Here is an 18,688-nt window from a genome sequence, read left to right on the forward strand (position 1 = left end):
GTGCCCGGATCTCTTTCTGGAGCACTCGCTGCTGGCCGGAGCTGGCGTTCTTGGCAACCTGCTGTAAAATGAAAATCACCTCTGCAAGACAATTTTCAATCACATTAGTTCCTAGAGTTATCTTTGGGTGACTCTCGCGCTTGTCAATGTCTACAATGATCAGTCCCTGTGCTGCCAGTTCGACTCTACTGATTTTAATGGTCATTTCTTTAAATCCGATCTGTGGCACGGGCTGACCATTACTGGCGATGATACTCAAGTCGTCGTCTGGATAGCGGGTTATATCCGAGTCATTCCAGTACTGCTTGAAGAGCACGTACGGGATGGTGGTGACCTGTGACCTGGTGTCCAGTAGGGCACTCATAGGGATGCCATCCAGTACCACAGGCAAGACTGGACGTCCTCCCACATATTTGTCGCGCCAGTTCGATGGGCCTGGTGATCTTTTTCCTGGGGGTTGGCCCTCTACCCCAGGTTGTGCCAGTTTAAAGGACAGTACCTTGCCATATGTCCGGGTTGATTGCAGCGGCGGCAGATAGGTTGTCCGTCCTCGTTGTACCGGTCGCTGGGTCTTCCTCTGGCCGGTGGGGTCCTCCTTGGTCGACGCCACGGGATGTCCTCCGGTCCGGATGCCAGCTGGATCTTCCCTGGAGTGGAAACCTGTAAAGACTGCACAGTTCGGGTTAGCGCAGCAACGCTTTTAGCTAGCTCTTGGACCTGATGGTGCAGGTCCGGAGCCGGGTCATTGTTCATAGCCTGCGCCTCAGCTCCCACAGGCCCTACCGACAAGGGCGCCGCCTCCTGGTGGTAAGCGGTAGTAGGGCGCCTGTGGGTCACCACGCCACCCGGTGCCGGTTCTCGGAGCACCCGGATGGCTCTGTCCTTGAACTGTGCAAAGTCCAGATGAGGATCCTGTAAGGCCATTGCCCGAAACTGGGTTCGGTGGGCATTGCAATATAGTCCCTCTATAAATTGTTTGGTCAACAGCCTGTCCTCATTTCCCACGCCGTCAGGGTCGGTCTGCTTAATGGCTCTCAGGGCCTCTTGTAGGTTTAGTGCATAGTCCCTTATACTCTCATGTGCTCGTTGCTTGCACCCATAGAATCTAAGCTTAATCTCGGCTGAGGTGCGGGTATTAAAGGTGTCCCTCAGCCGGGTTAGTATCCCTGCGACAGTCCTCCTCCCAGGTGGCCAGGATTTTACCTCCCTTTGGGCTGCCCCGGTTAGTTGGGCCACCAGGATGCTCACTTTTTGCTCTTCTGTGAGGGGGTACACCTGGAAGAGGCTATCCAGCTTTTCTTTAAAGTCATTCAGGGTATGTGACTCCCCTGAGTACTGGGGTAGCCAGGCTGCTCCCGGGATATAGGGCATGGTGAAAGGCATGACTGCAGCAGCGGTGGCGCTGGCGGGGGTTGAGGCAGTGAAGCTCTCCTCCGTATCCGACATCTTTCTCCCCCCCTAGTGGACCGTGGCCTACCTTGCGATGATCCTCTTCCGTAGGCCGCGGCTCCGCAGTGGATCGTCAGGGTTGAGGACCTTCCGTCGCGCTCCTGTGACGTCGGCGTCTGCTGGGCTCCTTCCAGGACCTTACGCAACGTCCGGACGTGAGGCGGGGCTTCAGTTCTCGCGCGCTTTCGGAGTCCACGCCCCTCTTCTTCCCGCGCGGCGTCTTCAAGATGGGTCCAACGGCGGGAAAACTCCACGGATGGCGGGAAGAAGGCAGAAGATGGCGCCGGATGGCGGGAAAACTTCGCGGATGGCGGGAAGAAGGTAGAAGATGGCGCCGGATGGCGGGAATCTTCACCACTGGTAAGTTTGAACAGTCTTTTTCAGGCACGCAGTACCCGGTGGTTGCGGGCACGAAATCCTGCCGACTACGCCAAAAGTTGACGCGCCCCTGGGCCTACTTGGTGTAGCGTTGCGCACGCGGGGACTACCCGGAGCCGGGCCTGTTGGGGGTAGTAGTCTCGTGGCGGTGACCCGGTCCGTGCCCAGGGAGTCAAACTGTGTGGCTGAGTATTAGCAGTAGATGTTGGACGACTACGCCACCCGTTGAACGCAGCTATGGAGCTGCCGCTGCAGGGCAGACCGCTGAGGCCGGTGGAAGGATTGTGCAGCGTGGATGGTATAACCCCCAACGGGAGGGGTATGGCCTCAGGGCAGCCGACGTGGATGATGGGGGTAGCAGGAACCACTCAGAGACGATGCGGTGTAGTTCAGGGTCTTTACTGGTGACAAAAATAGACCCTCCCGGAGTACTGGCTAGCGATCGGGGCCTGGTCAGTCCTTGAGCAGATGGGATTTCCCCTGGCCAGGCGGAGTTGTAGGCCTCCCCAACTAATTGTACTCTTCTGGCTACCTTGCTAGAGGCGGGTAAAAGTAGCCCACGTCCCTGAGCGTACCGTGTGGTGCTCACCCGTATGGCCGGTGACTCGGGGCCTTCTAGTGGCTTTCGCTCCACGACGGCGTTGCTGGTCCCACGCGTGTGACCGTGCCTTCGGGTTTCTTGGCCAGAGGACCTGAAATCCCCTGCCGGTCGGTTTCTGCTGCTGGGTAAGAATTAGTCCCCACAGCCTCGGACTCCGGGTCCGGTGGTAACTCTTCAATCAGGGCGAGCTCTACAGCTGCCAGCCCCTGATTCCTTTTAGCACGACTTCCCCAGAGCTCCTGATCTCTCTTTCCTATAGCTGCTTCTCCTCTTCTTAACTCTCCTTCTTAACTCACTAACCCTGCCTCAGCCCCAGTTTTATATAGGGGAAGTTCTTCCCCTCCCAGGACTGGGCAGGAGGTGTGGCATGCATAGGATTCCTGACCAAGAGACCTCCCACCTGCTGTCAGACGTAATATTGCTATTACTGTGGAAACCAGACCCCTGGGGTGCCACACTTTTCCAGAGCCTTAGTACTACCCGTAACCTGGAAGTCCCCTATACACTGTGTGCAGAATTATGAGGCAAATGAGTATTTTGATCACATGATACTTTTAATACATGTTGTCCTACTCCAAGCTGCATAGGCTTGAGAGCCAACTACCAATTAAGTAAATCTGGTGATGTGCATCTCTGTAATGAGGAGGGGTGTTGACTAATGACATCAACACCCTATATAAGGCGTGCTTAATTATTAGGCAACTTCCTTTCCTTTGGTAAAATGGGTCAGAAGAGAGATTTGACGGGCTCTGAAAAGTCCAAAAATGTGAGATGTCTTGCAGAGGGATGCAGCAGTCTTGAAATTTCCAAACTTTTGAAGCGTGATCACCGACCAATCAAGCGTTTCATGGCAAATAGCCAACAGGGTCGCAAGAAGCGTGTTGGCCAAAAAAGGCGCAAAATAACTGCCCATGAATTGAGGAAAATCAAGCGTGAAGCTGCCAAGATACCATTCGCCACCAGTTTTGCCATATTTCAGAGCTGCAACGTTACTGGAGTATCAAAAGCACAAGGTGTGCGATACTCAGGGACATGACCAAGGTAAGGAAGGCTGAAAAACGACCACCGTTGAACAAGAAACATGAGATAAAACGTCAAAAATGGGCAAGAAATATCTTAAGACTGATTTTTCAAAGGTTTTATGGACTGATGAAATGAGAATGACTCTTGATGGGCCAGATGGATGGGCCAGAAGCTGGATCAGTAAAGAGCAGAGAGCTCCACTCTGACTCAGACGCCAGCAAGATGGAGGTGGGGTACTGGTATGGGCTGGTATCATCAAAGATGAACTTGTGGGACCTTTTCGGGTTGAGGATGGAGTGAAGCTCAACTCCCAGACCTACTGCCAGTTTCTGGAAGACAACTTCTTCAAGCAATGGTACAGGAAGAAGTCTGTATCGTTCAAGAAAAACATGATTTTCATGCAGGACAATGCTCCATCACAAGTGTATCACCCAGGGGGAATATAGGGGACTCGGTACCCGGGCCTTTTACCTTGTTTAGAAGGTCACGGCAGTCAGCTCCCGGGCCCGTACTTTGGGTCTGTCTTTAAAAAGGGGTTTTAGTGTACAGTTTGTCTCATGACGCCACCTGTGGTTTCCGGTAATGGTTACCGGAGCTGCTGCAGACCTCCGGGGGTGATGGGATGGAAGCTGAGATGTTTCTGCTCCCCACAGGTGGAGCGGACACCCGGGGCAGTGTAGGTGTAGATGGTGGTGATGCTGGGACTGGTGGTGCAGGAGAGATGGCACAGCGGAAATAACTGACAGAGGCAGTGCAGTGCAGTCATCCGAGTTTTACTCACAGTTCTTGTTCAAGGTTCTCAGGTACACTGTACGGGTGTCAGCCTCCGCGTAGCACTGCATCCACCAGACTAGGGGTTGAGCACTTTCTCAAATATATCAGGAGCGCTTGACGGAACCCCGCTTTCTTTATGTTCCGTACTACACCGACTTCTCGCACTGGGTCTTCTCCCTCCTGCCCTGCGCTTCCCACACACAGTCCCGATCGGGTGCTCTGAAGTCCCTCTGGGCAACCTGGAGTTCCCGGACCTACTTGATGCCGTTCACGGTGAATATGGTGAGACTGTGGTGACTGCACCATGCAGAAGGCTCCGTTTTTTCCAGCCGAGACCTGGAATAACACAGCTGGTCCAGGGACCGGTTTCCTTCCTGCGGCCTGATCCCTCTGACACCTGGCAGATTCGGGGCGTACGGGTGCCGTCCTGCACTCACCGTACCCCTGGGATCCCTTCTGTAAAACGGAGCCTTTCTCCTCTGCTCCCCTCCTGGGCCTCTATTACTAGGCCCCACACATGGAACAGAGCTCCTGAAGAGACTCTCTTTGGTTCCCCCCACTCCAGCCAGGGACAGGGCTCAGCAGGAACACAATGCATCTTGCCCTTCCAGCCGGCCTGGAGTAGTGTAGTGTTGAATGCGGGTGTTGGGTTTCCGGGCAGCACTCCCTCCTTACCTGAGAGAAGGAGACACCACACCTCTGGGTGAGGTGCAGTACCTCTGTGGCGACTGCACCCTCAGAGGTGCCACACATGCATCCAACTACTCCACAGCGTGGCTGGCCAGTAAAGGTCTAAAAGAAGAAAAAATAATGATATGGCCCCCTTGTTCAACTGATCTGAACCCCATAGAGAACCTGTGGTCCATTATAAAATGTGAGATCTACAGGGAGGGAAAACAGTACACCTCTCGTAACAGTGTCTGGGAGGCTGTGGTGGCTGCTGCACGCAATGTTGATCGAAAACAGATCAAGCAACTGACAGAATCTATGGATGGAAGGCGGTTGAGTGTCATCATAAAGAAAGGTGGCTATATTGATCACTAATTGTTTTTGTTTTTGCATGTCAGAAATGTTTATTTCTAAATTTTGTGCACTGATGTTGGTTTACTTGGTGAAAATAAGCAAGAGAGATGGGATTATATTTGGTTTTTATTAAGTTGCCTAATAATTCTGCACAGTAATAGTTACCTGCACAAACAGATATCCTCCAAGATTGGATATTTATGAGTCTTTTGAGTTGATTGAGAACATAGTTGTTGATCAATAATAAAAATAATCCTCTAAAATACAATTTGCCGAATAATTCTGCACACAGTGTATTTCCGTTAACAGATGACGGACCTGAGTGGGGACTTGGTTTTTTTGTGGATTGAATTGAAGCAAGTACCTACCAACCTGTACGTATGGATACAGTCCAATATCAGGAAGGGGTTAAATTAATTATGGCCGCTACATACCCCTCCCAGGTTTACTCCACAGGGGGGTTTTTATGATTCTTCCTGAGTTGGGGGTTTAGTGTCTTTTTATTGTTTTTAGCCTGGGTTTATTTAAAAAAAAAAGGCGATTTATATCAAATCAGATTGGTATATTATTGTCACAGTTGTGATATTGCGGTTGAGGAGTCAAATGGAAGTGGACGGAAAGTTATGATGGACTCATTTTAATTTAATAGAAGCTGTTACACAATGGTGGTGAATAGGCTGAGCTTTGGTGGCCAGCCTGAAGGATGTGGTAATGGTAACGTCTTCCTGGGGCGGCTTAGCTGTTAAGCGCAGGAGTAAGGAACTTTGGTAGGGTCATTGGAGCCCTTGAAGTGGACTGGCTTTGCTACTGTGGCAAGTGAGAGCGTGGATTGCTGCCTGTCGATTGCTGTATGGCAGGCAGCCCGGGGATCTCATGGTGTCCGCGAATCTCAAAATATACTTACCTAGCATTTCACCTGACTCTTACTATACTCATGTGATTTTAAATAAAAGCTGTGGCCTTTTTGTCACCAAAAAACAATGTGTTGTGTATTTTTTGTTATTGGGCTATGTAGTTTAGTTTGTCTGTTAATAAATGAGGATCCATGCCATATCCAGAAGTTATTTAATATGATGTTTTATTTCATTGCTGTAAATGATGGTTTGCAATGTCAAAAATGTTATATCATCATTTCTTAACCAGGCGTTAACCAGGTCCAGGTAATGATGTAACAGTCAGAAGGCCACAGGAAGCTGGTGAAGGTCCTTCTATACAGCTCCAGGAGGATCTGCTGGACTTCAGGGCGCTAGATGGGGAGGTTTCCCGTTTTTCAGTTGATTCTAGGGCAACGGTGACAACATGCAAATGCACGAGCAGCCCTGGATAATCCACGCCGGCAGGATGATAAGATCCGGCGGAAGATGGAACCTATGAGAAGAGAAGTAAATATAATGTAAGTGATTGGACTCCATATTACATTATACCACTGTGCGGTCACTGTGGACGGACAGCAGAGGAATCTTATCATACAGAGGTCGGGGATCATTGTCAGCCATCATACATGTGACAATCCATCACTGACAGACAACATCTGCTCCACATGAATTATTCTCACCGACTGACATCACACAACATGGAGCTGATTCTCACACTTACCTCGTCTCTTTTTCCCCTTTTCTACATTTTCTGATGTTTCTGGCTCTTTACTCAGATTTATTATAGATTTTCGTTCTTCCTGAGTTGGAAATTCTGATAGGAAAGTAAAAAAACCTCAGTAACGTTATATTCTTATAGGATCTGCTTTGTCATAACATGGATAACATAGTAGACCTATTGCACAAAAACCATATTTGAGCCTTGAAGTCAACATTCACATTGTATATGTACATACCTGCTAATGGGGACGAGGATGACAAGATGCTAATAGCATCTTCTCTATTAGATGCAGGAAAAGATTCTGTCTGCCTGTTTGGAAGAAGAAAAATGTGTAAATCAAAAGTAAACGCAGAAGAATAGGGGTTGTCTCACCATAAGAACACCAACCATAAGGCATTACCGGCCGCAATTATGGGATCTTATCACCAGCGATTACTAAAGCCAAAAGCACAATGACCGCTAACCATGGGGCAGTGGATGTTGCATAAGATATTATGGTATTAATGTCCTATATTTTGGGTTGTGCACATATATCAGCCTGGAGTTCCCAGCAATGACACCATAATCTACTCACATTTCTGAGATGTTTGTGTCGGATGCTGGGGTGGTACACTCTGGAGGGGACTTGGGATCCTCAGTGTTCATCATCCCGGTAGCAGTGGTGTAGAGCTAAATACGGACAAAAATTAGACATTACATTTTTTTTTTTTTTACTTTAAGGCTATGTGCCCACGATGCAGAAATGAAGCGGAAAATTTCCGCCTCATTTCTGCATGTCCTTGCCCGGAAAAACATGTGCGGAATTTGACACGCGTTTTTCGCGCATTTTTTAAGCATTTTGCACATGCGGAATTGCCTTGCGATTTTCTAATGCATTGAAGATAGCAATTTCGCATGCGTAAACGCACAAATAATGGACATGCTGCGGAATTTTCCGCACATAATTGAAATTGCGGATTTACATTGGGGACCATGGGAGAAGGCTTACCAAGCATTTTACAAGCGTTTACGCTGCAAAAATTCCGCAGCAAAAACGCTTGAAAAATGCATCGTGGGCACAGGCCCTTAGAAGTCTTTTTTTTTTTTTTTTTTACATATTTTTGATTTACTGATCACATACTTTAGGAAGCCTTTCAGAAGATGATGTAAAATTTAGGAAGTCAAGGCTCTCATTGTCTTCACTTGTGTCCTCATCCTTTGAGTGATCTGCAAGACATAAGTAATGAAATCTTTTTAGAGGTTATCAGTATAAAACATCACTAAATTAATGGGAACCAATGGTCACATCTTTGGGAAGACAAGACAAATTGTCGCTTAGTCTAGATGACGTCTCACTCTACTTACTGATAAAGAGGCTGGTGTCCACATCTGACACAAGCTGAGGAACGTACTCCGGCTTCTGACTTAGAATGTTGTCAAAGTCTATGTCACTCAGGAATGGATGACCCTTGATCTCAAATGCTCCTCCTGGAAAAAGAAATAAAAAAGTGCTGTGGATATTGTCAGAGACTGCTCCATATCTGAACAGTTTATCTTAATCTGAACTAATGATATAACTGAGCCTACATGAAGGAAATAGACTGAAAGTCATAGTATGGAGAACAAGAAAAGGACAAGCTGATAGAGAGTGATTATCCTCATGGATATTAATAATATGTTCTAGGTGTAATAAGCAAATTGTTACCTGTCCCAAGTCTATGTGCAGGATCTTTTCTGAGCAGTTCAGTGATGATGTTCTGAGCAACTAAGGGAGGAACGGGACTGCGATACCAAACTACGTCTCCTGTTATGTAGATAATTACAGAAAATAAAACCTCTTTATTGGACTGTAAGATAAAGCAAAGGAAATAACAAAACCAATGTAACCAATCAAAGCAATGAATCAGATTATTCTACTTACCAGTAACAATATTTTTATAAAGCTCAATTAAGGAATCCCTATAAAATGGTCGAACTCCTACAAGAAATTCATGCAGGATGATCCCCATTGACCACCAGTCAACAGGTCTTCCATAGCCTTTTTTCAGGATGACCTCTGGGGCTATGTAATATGGGGTGCCACAGGCCTGGAAATCAACAGAAGAAAGAGATGAGATTGATGATACTATTATTATGACAAGTTCTCACCATAAAAACACAATGACGAAGATAAAATATCAGTGGAAAAGTCCTCTAGAAATTAAGAACATAGAGAAGAAACAATAGTGTGATGAGAATTGTAAAGAACAGTCTGGGTTTTTGTAAGTGATGCCGACCTCAAGATCCAGGAACTCTCTGGTGATGTCCTCTGTGAATTGCTTGTAGGTGTTGGTTTTTGGTATCATGACACCAACTTTTGAAAGCCCAAAATCGGCAACTTTAATGTGTCCAGCAGATGTTATCAGGAGGCTGTGAAAGAGAAGATGGTTTTAGCCTTATAGACCATGTCATAATACATGACAACTTTACCCCCTTATTATACAAGAGATGGCACTTACTTGTCTGGCTTCAGGTCTCTGTGCACCACACCATAGCTATGGAGGTATTCCACAGCAAGAACGGCTTCTGCAAAGTACAAGCGTGCCAAGGGGATAGATAAATGACCCCTGGTCTTTAGAAGGGTCCTACAGTCTCCACCTAGAGAAAAAAGGAAATATGACCAGTGAGGGGTTTATAAAGCAGATCACCATGATGTATAGTATAATGAGAAGTGATCAGAGATATTGGGCAGGAGAGAATATATACAGATATAAGGTATAGTTCACATATTATTAGTCTAAAGTAATGGTGAGATGTGGTCCGTAACTAATAACAGAGTGATATCACATCTCGTCTACAGCTGGAGATACTGATGTGCTCATCGTGGACATTTAGGAGAGATCACACAGATAGTGGCGTACATAAAAATCACAGGGCCCCATAGAAAGAGTTCTCATTAGGCCCCCCTTAAAAAAAATATACATATAGATATTTACACATATCTATGAAGCCCCTTAATGTTCTCACCAGCAATATACCTTTCATGGCCATTTTAAAGTATGATGCTCCCAAAAGTGACCCCACCCACACACACTGAGTATGGTGTCCCCACAGTGAATACTCCTCCTTACAGTTTTAACTCACATATACAGTATCAGTATGATGTCCGCACTCAGTATGAAGCCAGCCACAGCCCCCTACTCAGTATGATGGTGCCTACAGTCCCTCCACTTAATATAATGGCCCCATAGCCCCTCACACAATATAATGGCCCCCACTCAGTATGATGGCCCCCACACAGAATAAGGACCCCCACAGCACACCACTCAATATGAGGACCTCACTCAGTATAGGGGCATTCACAGTCTCTCATAGCCTCTCACACAGTATTATGGCCCCCACAGCCCTCAATTCAGTATTATGGCCCCTACAAATACTGACATTAAAAAAAAGCACTACTCATCTCGCCCTGTTCCCCCGGCACGCTGCTCTAGTCTGTGCATTGTGAATACTGAGACTCCACGCTACAGGCGTGATCCTGTGATGACTTCGCACCTGCAGTGCATGAGGTCTCAGACTCACCAGCACAGGCTGAATGGTGGATAAGGCAGCTTACGGCTCCCTGATCCCCCATTATGTTCAGCTGTATCCGCATTCTGAGGATGCAGATACCGCTAAAATTGTGATGACAGGAGGAGGGACGGGGCCCAGTGCCAAGAGGAGCTGGACCCCCTCCAACTCATTGGTCCCATAACACACCAGCACACAGATCAATAAATTTCCGATCATCTTGGAAATATATAATCTATAGTAAATGCTCTGTAACCAACCACTTAGACTAATCCTAATTATATGAGTGGTGATAAGATGTAAGCAGACATGGGTTGAATATAATGTAATGTGCATGTCCTACCTTCTACGTACTCCATGACCATACACAGGTGAGGTTTAGTTGGAAAGGAGCAGAGCATGGAGACCACAAAGGGACAATCAGCAAATGTTAAGATGTCCCTTTCCTGAAAGGCCCTTTCCACTTTTTTTGGAGTAACCAGATTGCACTTGGCCATTTTCTTCATTGCAAAGATCTGTTGTGAGTCTTTATGGTTCACTAAGTAGACGGACCTGGAGAGAAGGAGAATCCATGAGTTATAATAAATCCTTATTAACAGTCCATCTATAGAAGTCATTATATGATCTTCTGTACTAATTCTTGAAGTCCAGCTGTCACTGGAAATCCATTTATAGAAATGCATAAATAGCACCACATAGATCACCTATGGGAGGTCTATACAATGCCACGTCTGTCGGAGCCCTCGCCCATGTCACATTACAGATGAGAGAATCTACCAAACTTATTCTTGAGCAGATTCGCTATATTTGACCAGTAGATACGATTTTGTCCAAGTAAAATTAGTCCAAATTGAAAGTTCTCCAATTGCTGTAAGGAGAAGTTTATTATGCTCCTCCCATACCCCAAGGCATAATAAATGGAGGGGATGGAAGTAGTTAAAAGATAATGAAACACATTATACCCCCCGTCCTAGGCTCTCACCTGTCCATCACTGCAGTCCTCCGTCCTCTGTGCCAGTCTTTGGTTGTTCTGGCGCCCCCTTCTGGTGCTGAGGCCAGTGATTGGACTCACATGGTCATGGTGGAGTGTGCAGGTGGAGAAGTCATTGACGTCAGTATCATGTCAATCCTCACGTGACCGTGTGCAGCCAATTACTCTTATCAGCTTCATAATGGAGCCTCGAAAAAAACAAAGTGCACCGAGGAGGACAGGGAAGCAATGGTGGAGGTGGCAGCATAAGAACAGATGAGGGGCTAGGACAGGTGAACATAGTATTATATTATTTTATCCCTTTCCTTAAGGGTTTGTGCCCATATTAAGTATTTACAGCAGAACTTTCTACACCATATCTGCATCTCTTGACAGGAAAATGTTGCGGAATAAAAGGGCATTTTTGTCTCATTTTTTACATGTTTTTTACCTGCAGATTTTCCCCATTCATTATTATGTGTGAAATCTGCAGACAAAAATGCTGACAGAATTGACATCCTGCAGATATAAATCTACTGCAAATCTGAAAGGAAAAATAAGCATCTTGTGCATGAGACTTCAGGAATCTCATTCACTTTGCTGCCATCAGGAAACCCTTCAGGCTTTGTGACAAATCTGTGCAGAAAAAAACACGACAAAAATGCGACAAATCTGCAATGTGTGCACAGGCCCTTACAGTCTGATCTAATACAGATCAGTTTGATTAACAGTATATAAATGATCTGAATAGTGAGAATTAGATGGGAACAGTGATGTGGACTCAGATCGTTTCCCTATGATAACACTGAGTGGCAGAGCACAGAGGCAGAAGCATTGTCATAGGGAACCCTGAGAAAAGTGGATTATGCCAACAGAAATCTCACCCATAAGCTCCACGGCCGATCTGTTTGGACGTCTCAAAGTCGTTCATATGCGGCTTTCTCGCTGGGATCAATGATTCGATCACACTCTATAAAAAATAAGAAATAATATTCAGATAAAAAAAGCCCCAGATACAAAAACCTCTTCCTCCCATATGATGTCCCAGCTGATTTACACTGATTGAATGTAGGGGACCATACAAGCAGGACGCTCCGCAGACACACAGACGTAATTTAAGGGGGATCCTCCATATACTAGAATCATTGTACAGTGCTGGACAATATGGGAGATCACAGAGGAGAACTTAAAGGGAATCTGTCAGCAGGTTTTTATATGTAATCTAAGAACAGCATGATGTCGGGGCTGAATTCCTGATTCCACCGTGTCACTTACTAGGCTGCGTGTCGTTGTTTTACTAAAATCAGTGTTTAATCAGTAAGAGATTATCACTACAGGACTAGGTGTCCTGTCCCATGTAGTCCTATTGTCCAATTGCCTGCCCCACCACTGATTAGCGGATTTCTGCCTATTCACAGTGTACTGTACACAGAAAGCAGCCAATCAGTGTTGTGGGCGGGGTTATACGTGGCTCAGCATTCAGAGCTCTGCTAAATCTGCAGCAGAGAAAAGAGTGACTTTATCACAACTGCTGCACCCAGTAAAGTAAGTGACAGTGCTGGAATCAGGGTCCCTGCCCCTACATCATGCTGCTCTCAGATGGGTAGCAAATACCAGGTGACAGATTCCCTTTAGTATAAGGGCTATTATCTTACACAATAGTGTCATCTACATTTAGAATAGAGATGTCCCATGGTTATATGGGGGATAATACTGGACGGGTCACTCCCAACCCCACCCATTGATCAATGACGCACAGACGTCTCCCTCTATGATACTTACAGCCGCAGCTTCTTGGATCTCCGGGATCTCACAGATTATACTGTCAGGATCCGCCAGCACAGTTGTATCTAAAATAGTGATAAAACAATGAAGAAATAAAATGTATCAGACGATATCAATCCTACATAAATAATACAACAATATAACGGAGAAATGGCAGGACGTCTGTAAATGGGATTATTACTAATTATATGGGGATTCTAGATATGAGACCGTACGGCGCATCCATAGACAGATACATCTAATATAAATGATGGAGGACACCAATCATCACATGAATGAGGAACACATCGCCCTCACTGTACATGTGAGTGATGGGAAGAGAGAGCTCAAGCCGAACAGCCATATGCAAATTAGCCTGGAAGTGCACTGGGGGCGTGTCACTGCACTCAGACTTTTTCTTCCACGCCCCCAGTGAACTTCCACCCAGATTTGATTATGGCGTATCTACGTTAGATTTCTCCAGACTGAGACATTAGATTTCTGCCATGAAAGGTTCCTTTATATTAGAGGTAAATGGCCTGTACAGTCACACCACTACGTCATATGTCACATGTGCTGACAGGATCCCTTTACACAGAGCGGAGAGTAAATCTACCATTACTCCCTGTTCTCTATAATATCTGGATATTTCTGATAGAAGGGCGGATGATCGGCTTACCTGTGATCAGATCGCTGGTGAGGTCCGGCTGACTCGTATTAGGGTCAGGGATTATTTCTGGGTCCAGATTTTGCGCATCTTCGGTGTCGCCTTCTGCTGTTTCCTAATAATTATAATATATATATTTAATATGTGCAAGATTTCACTAAATCACCCAATACATAAATCAGGAAGCAGTAAACCCGCATTTACAGATGCAGCAATTGTAACTATACAAGTAATGCACCATCTTGGTAACTTTTCTCACAAAGTTCTCTCACTTAGGAGGATTAAGATAAAGTAAGATTGAAAAATCAAACGTTCAGTGTAAACTTCAACTTTTCTGCTCTGTGATATCCCAGAGGTGTGTTATCTGCGTTCATTATTTCATGGGTACATCTTGTACCTCATTCATTACTGTATTGTGTGGAATTGCTTTACACTGCAGCTCCTCTCCACAAGCCCAGATTAATATAATGTATAAGAGACTTGAATGCACATTTCTGTAATATCACCTATTATTTACAAGCAGGAAGACTCTGATAATAGTGATAGAGGCAAAAATAGAGACTTCCCACCACTGAGCTGTGACTACACCAGCAGAATACAGACTGTCATCACAGGGAGCAGCAGAGACTAGCGGCCATACATATGCTGTGCCGGCCAGGAGCTGACAGGAGGCCTGTAACATCTAACACCAGATCTGATATCTGACTGATGATCTGGAGATGATCAGAAAACAAGGACGTGCGATAGAGAAGATGACGTCTCCTTACCAGGCGTTCCGATGAGCGGGCCGGACGTTCCAGGACAGACAGGACTTTTTTGGCGAGTTCTTTAATGAAAGTCAAATCGCCATTTTGAAATCTTTCTTCAGCCTATAAAAAAGAAAATAAATTAAAAGGAAAATCCCGAGGTGAGAAAGGGCACAATGGAGGCAGCCATTGTATGTGACATCTGCTCCTCTGTCTGCAGATACAATGACCACATATCTGGGGATTCGTCATGTTTTATATTGGAGGAAAGAAGAAGTTTGTATCCCGCTATAATTATCTATTATTATGGAGAAGATTTGTGCGGAGCGTCCGCCACTTACCTGCTGTAGTAATGTCCTGATGTTCTGCGGTAAATCGGTCAGATACTCTGACGTTAGATGACCTTGGTAGTATTTGGTCAGGCAGTCATTTACTAGCTCCATCACCAGCCGGTGAGTGAAGCTGAGGACGCCATCGGGTGGTAGAAGCGAAGTGTCAGGGCGATTGTTGATAAGAATCCCCAATAGTGCTTCTACCTGAAGATTATCCAAAAGTAATTCAGCCATAGCGAAGAACTGCAAGTGCGATCAGTCACTATAGAATAGCGAGAAACTGCAAGTGCTCTCAATCTCTATGAAGCCAACAAAGGCACCTGTGACCCTGTGTACATTCTATAAGTATTGACTGTGAGCTGTGATGTCATAATGGCTGACCATCACCAGTGATGTCATCACGGAATGTTGTGATGGAATCTTAAACAGGCTTCTCTGCACAAACAGATGCTGACTAGCAATATTGAAAGTGGAAACACCATAGAATGAATTACATCTCCATGTTATTATGGCTGTTCTATTTTATTACCAATTAGAACACAACCAGGATAAAAGATTGTTCACACGTTGTATTTTTTTCTACCCCAAAAACCAGAATGGTAGAAGGAAAAACGCTACATACAATACTCGTGTTATTGCAGCGCTTGTAATTGTTTGTATTTTTTCTCATTCAAATGAATGGGTGAAAAACACTGCAAAACCCCTGAAAGAATTGACAAGCTGCAGATTTAAAAAAACACAGGAAAAAAAATGCAGCGTGTGATTGAGAGTTTAGAAATCTCATTCTCTAAGCTGGTACTGTAAAATGCAGCATTTATTTCCACAGAAGGAAAAAAAAAGGCTGAAAAAATGCCGACTGTGACCATACCTTAAAGATATAGTCAGTGATATTATTGGAAACATTGTGTATATTTATTTCTCATGTGTCTTTTTTTTCACCATAGAACATTTTACTCATTGGTTGCAGATCACTATCAACAACTGTGACAACTATGGAAGAATTAATAATAAGTGACCCAAGTTATAAATCATTTTGTTCAGGGGTAGGCAATTAATTTTCCTGAGGAGTCACATGAGAAACTGTGACTATTGTAGAGGGCACAACCAATAGGCTGAAATTAATTATGCTCAATATTAATATTAAAATATTAATTATATTTTTTCACCTCCATATAGTGTGAAGAGGTGCAAGTTGCAATGACTGCATAACATACAAAAAGAGAACACAGCAGCGCTCTGTAAGGGCCAAGATATATGCAAACACCGAAAACATAAGATCTAAACCACATTGTTGCTAAATAAAGTGCTCCTGTTCACACTATATGGATGTGCTGGTCAGGTTTTTTGTTATTTGCAGTTCGCCATTGGAGGTTGTGACTGCCTCCTTTTCTGACTCTGCACTCCACACATCAGCCCAAGGGTGCGTTTAATTAGTGCTGGTTTCTACCTGCCCAATTAAAATTGTAGGCTTATAGCCCAAGAGAGGCATGTTTAGCAGGATAGTTACCCATCAGTGGGAGGTCACCTTGCCGTGCTTGATGGACATAAATGAATTGGCTAATTTATGCGCTAAGAACCTTTATTTTTTTTGTAATTACACCTTATTTAGCAACAATGTAGTTTAGATCTTATGTTTTCAGTGTTTGCATATATCTTGGCACTTACAGAGTTCTGCTGTGTTCTCTTTTTGTATGTTATGCAGTCATTGCAGCTTGCACCTGTTCACACTATATGGAGGTGCTGGTCTGTTTTTTTGTTTCAAAAAAGTTATGTAGTCCACAATGGTACAAATAAAAACATCAACTCATCCTGCAAAAAAGACCCAACACAGCACCTATATACTTTTCTTATCTTTGGCTACAAAGCACATGATTATGACATGTTGACAGTGCACTTCCCGGCAGTATCCAAGCATACGTAGGTATGCTAGGACTTAAAGAGAACTTGTCATATCGTAGATGCAGTGCTATCAGTTGGCAGCAGGGAAAAGGACAGAAGGACCTAAAGAATGTCGTTTTTTGGGAAAAGATTCAGTTCAACTTGTCTATATTCAACTGTGTCTATAGAGATAGCTGTCAATCAATAGGCAGTACCACCCACTGGACTCCTAAGGACAAATTGGCAGGAATCATGTGTCATTAGACAGATGGTCATCTCCGTTATGGTATGCTGCACTGTAGTCGTTATTTCTGTGTAAAGACAGTTTAAAAAGAGCAAACGAGAACTTTTTTAAAGAGGCATATGAAAATCACCAACTAAGGCACTAACGTAGAAGTACTTAATGTGAATGCGTGCTCTTGAATCCCTTTTGTTTGCTTTTTTAATCTGCAATCTAAATAGGTGTTAAACTGCATATTAATTTATTAATCTATAAAAGTTTTCTCCACCCAAAATAAATGGTTATACCCCTGAAATAATTATATAGAGCCCAAAAAAAGTTTCTTCAAGACCACCTCTGAGGATGTATAGCAACAATTAATGTGTAAACCTCATTTATAGGGGTAAATGAAAAACAGCAACATAGGGCCAGAATAAGTTTATTACATCAATTATAATAGAAACAATTAAGGTATGGAAGAAGTACGGCCAAAATCATACATAATGAAAATAGATTATATATTCCCTAAGATAAGAGGCAAAAAAGTCCCCTTTATCTGTGCTCCTAATTGGTAATAGTAATCGTATATAGCATAAGAGAATATTTTGAAATTGAATATATACTGTACATGACGCAGTATAAAAAGTATTGTGCAAATATATATATATATATATATATATATATATATATATATATATATATATATATACAGTAAAGACCAAAAGTTTGGATACACCTTCTCATTTAAAGATTTTTCTGTATTTTCATGACTTTGAAAATTGTACATTCACACTGAAGGCATCAAAACTATGAGTTAACACATGTGGAATTATATACTTAACAAAAAAGTGTGAAACAACGGAAAATATGTCTTATATTCTAGGTTCTTCAAAGTAGCCACCTTTTGCTTTGATGACTTCTTTGCACACTCTTGGCATTCTCTTGATGAGCTTCAAGAGGTAGTCACCAGAAATGGTCTTCCAACAATCTTGAAGGAGTTCCCAGAGATGCTTAGCACTTGTTGGCCCTTTTGCCTTCACTCTGCGGTCCAGCTCACCCCAAACCATCTCAATTGGGTTCAGGTCTGGTGACTGTGGAGGCCAGGTCATCTGGCGTAGCACCCCATCACTCTCCTTCTTGGTCAAATAGCCCTTACATAGCCTAGAGGTGTGTTTGGGGTCATTGTCCTGTTGAAAAATAAATGATGGTCCAACTAAACGCAAACCGGATGGAATAGCATGCCGCTGCAAGATGCTGTTGTAGCCATGCTGGTTCAGTATGCCTTCAATTTTGAATAAATCCCCAACATTGTCATCAGCAAAGCACCCCCACACCATCACACCTCCTCCACCATGCTTCACGGTGGGAACCAGGCATGTAGAGTCCATCCGTTCACCTTTTCTGCGTCGCACAAAGACACGGTGGTTGGAACCAAAGATCTCAAATTGGGACTCATCAGAACAAAGCACAGATTTCCACTGGTCTAATGTCCATTCCTTGTGTTCTTTAGCCCAAACAAGTCTCTTCTGCTTGTTGCCTGTCCTTAGCAGTGGTTTCCTAGCAGCTATTTTACCATGAAGGCCTGCTGCACAAAGTCTCCTCTTAACAGTTGTTGTAGAGATGTGTCTGCTGCTAGAACTCTGTGTGGCATTGACCTGGTCTCTAATCTGAGCTGCTGTTAACCTGCGATTTCTGAGGCTGGTGACTCAGATAAACTTATCCTCAGAAGCAGAGGTGAC

The sequence above is a fragment of the Phyllobates terribilis genome, unplaced genomic scaffold (genome assembly GCF_046119375.1).
Source record: "Phyllobates terribilis strain yellow unplaced genomic scaffold, ASM4611937v1 Scaffold_1__5_contigs__length_1240528914, whole genome shotgun sequence".
Lineage (NCBI taxonomy): Eukaryota > Metazoa > Chordata > Amphibia > Anura > Dendrobatidae > Phyllobates > Phyllobates terribilis.